The sequence below is a fragment of the Adiantum capillus-veneris genome, chromosome 5 (genome assembly GCF_014529385.1).
Source record: "Adiantum capillus-veneris isolate H3 chromosome 5, ASM1452938v2, whole genome shotgun sequence".
Classification (NCBI taxonomy): Eukaryota; Viridiplantae; Streptophyta; class Polypodiopsida; order Polypodiales; family Pteridaceae; genus Adiantum; species Adiantum capillus-veneris.
This window is the reverse complement of record NC_140935.1, coordinates 165,098,832-165,102,005: the sequence shown is the minus strand read 5'-3', so window position 1 is coordinate 165,102,005 and position 3,174 is coordinate 165,098,832.

The window sequence follows — 3,174 nt, the reverse complement described above, 5'->3', positions numbered from 1 at the left end:
AAGGACAAAGAGGAGAGGGTGAAGTTGCTACACCAATCTCACCTTATCAAGGGAAAAAAGTTTTGGATCACTGACGAGTTGACCGTGACTCAACTGTAGAATAAAAAGGGTGAGCTTAAGAAGATCGTCAGTTGACCGTAACTCAACTCTAGAATAAAAAGGGTGAGCTTAAGAAGATACATGAAGCTCGCAAACAAGGTAAATGGGCACTCTATGGCGGTGGTAAAGCCATCATTCAAGAGTTTAGAATTCCCAAAGAGGCTCTCCTGTCACCTGCCCCTCCTTAAGTTCTGTGCTTTCCTTTTGTTTGATAGACCCTCACTCCCTAACTGATATGTATCTCATGCATTCACTTTGAAACAACCGTTGTAATGTTTTGCATTCGGTAGCATGGGTCATATATGACCTCCGTGGATGCTAATTCATTCAATCTCTCTCTCTCTCTCTCTCTCTCTCTCTCTCTCTCCCTTCCTGCCATCACCTTGCTTAATTCCATCCCTATCCTACACCCTTCCTCATTGTTTCTCCTTCCATCCCTTTCTCTAGAAAGATCCCACTCCCATGATGTCTCCTTTACTCGACCCCTCTCTCTTTCTCTAGCCATGGACATAGAGAGAGGAGGAGGAGAGAGAGAATATAGTAGTGGCGACACACACACACACACACACACACACACACACACACACACACACACACACACACACACACACACACATAACTAATAGCTACTACTGTTACATTTTGCTATGAACTTTGAACTTGGACACACAGCACACAGTGTCGTCTTATAAAATAGGGACTTGTCTATGATGTTTAAACTTGGGACTTATAAAGCCAGCTTTTTAACGCCTCTCTTTACTAACAATGTTCAAGCCAGAGATGGAATAGAACGCTCACAACAACGAGCTCAGAGGTATAAGTACCCACCTATGGATATGTCTCTATAACCCTAACAATGAAATTACCGGAGAGAGACTTAGTCTATGCCTCATGATCTCTGACAACTCAATTTTTCTTTCCAAACTCGGGTTTTTCACTAGGTAACATCAAATACTCGGCTTTAAACAAAAAAACACACATACTTACTGGCATTAAAAGATGTAGGAGGTTTTTTTCACACCCAAACGTGATATAATGCCTCTCCAGAAAAATAGGTCTTGAGTTCAACTCTCCTAGTCAGATAGATCTTTAAGGTCTCTTGGGATAGGTTCCTACGACAATAAAATTATCTTCTTCTTCTTCTTGACTATGGGATCAACACCTAGCTTTAGGTACTAGATAGATTTGATTATTTGCATTTAATTTTTTTAAAATTCTATTCTCTGCAAAGCCGGTTTTGCTCACTTGCAACCTGCGCTAGTCACAATATTTCCCAGCAAAGGATTCCTCTACACCTACTCGCGTTGAATTACTCACACATACCACGCTCTTCACTACTCGAATGCTGACAGACTAATAGCTAGAAAAACAAAGGCAATTGCGCAGCAAAAACAGATTCTTGGCTCTTTCTAAATAGAGGCTCTTTCTCTCTCTCTCTCTCTCTCTCTTTCTATAAAACACACACACACACACACACACACACACACACACACACACACACACACACACACACACACACACACACACACACACACACACACACACACACACATGCTAACACTTGCTACAACTACTTAAAGGATGCTTGCAAGTTCTTCCCCTGTAGCTTGACTCATTTCAAGTGCTTCGTTCACCAATATATTGGCCATATTCTCTATGCAATAAGCTGTTTTGCTTCTGAATGCGTATAATTTGCACATGCTAAGCTACTCACCAATTAGCATCAAAGATATACTACCGCAAATGTGCTCGCTCACAGTAGAAAGCCGAAACCACAAAAGGTCTAGACATAGACCATACTATTGTAAAGCAATCACTCTCTCAGTGTCGTTCATCTACAAAAATTGCAATACGACTACTCTAATGGCAAAAAAAACAACCTGCGAGTGAAAGCATCGATGTGTCCTCCCTCCTCTCAGGTGGATGATCTCTTTAGTTCTATGTTTTTGTACTAGGTTTTTAATTTCCTGCCTTAAAAAGAAAATAATTCACGTTATCTTCTGGAATATCACAACTAAACTTGCTTTATCAGCATTTTGATACATTTTAACTTGAAAAAATCACTAGCATCACTTATTAACAATCTCTAACATGCTAAATTTGAGAAATTTTTGGGGCAAAAATCTTCCAATACCAATAATTACCGTATATAGTTATGGTGTTATGACATGAAAATAACCACTAAAGATGACTTTGATTAGATTGCAGACTTTCATTGTTGTAGCAATTTATAAATAGGATGTTGTGTAAACCATGGTTGTTGTAAATAAAGTGTTACAAATTTACAAAAATATATTCATAAAGCTATTAAAGCTTTAACACAATATTACTTAGAATCACGAGTACTTCTTTCATCTATCAATTAGCTATACATTATGCCGACAACAATAAGGCATAATGTCCCTCTTCATAAGCCATAAATGTTAGAATCTATCCTTGCCCTTTGACATGGCTTGAAGTATTCTATTGACAATGTCTGTCTACACATCATTAGAGTATCTACTCTTACCACCCATTCGCTTTTATGGTTCTAGACACAAGATTACTGTCTTCTGCGAACAATTTTTGAATGCATGGATAAGAGGGGCATGGATAACTACCGGGTCCGTCCTATACCTGCATTCCATGCCTTAACAAAAATGCTAACGATTTTTTTGTTTGCATGATGGTTGCAGGTAAGGATTCCAATTTCTTTTATTTTTGAATTCAAGTGTTGTTCGACCAATTTTTGACAGGGATACTTCTTCTACTCTTTCTATTTCATTTTTTATTTCTTAGATGTAATAAAATATCAAAATTTGATTTCATATGTTTTTTTAATTTTAAATATGTATGTACTCACTTTTATTTATCTTTGTCATTTCTCTTTTTGAATGTATTGTTCAAATTGTGAATAAAGTATATAGATTAATAGTCCAACACACACACATAAGCACAAGGGCATAAATTGCTATTACAATTTATGACCAGGAGTATGTCAAAGATACATAAAAATTAGATTATTAGGTTTTGACCTAATTGTCTAATTGGGATACATACACACAATCATTATATCCTTGGATTGATTGGTTTAAA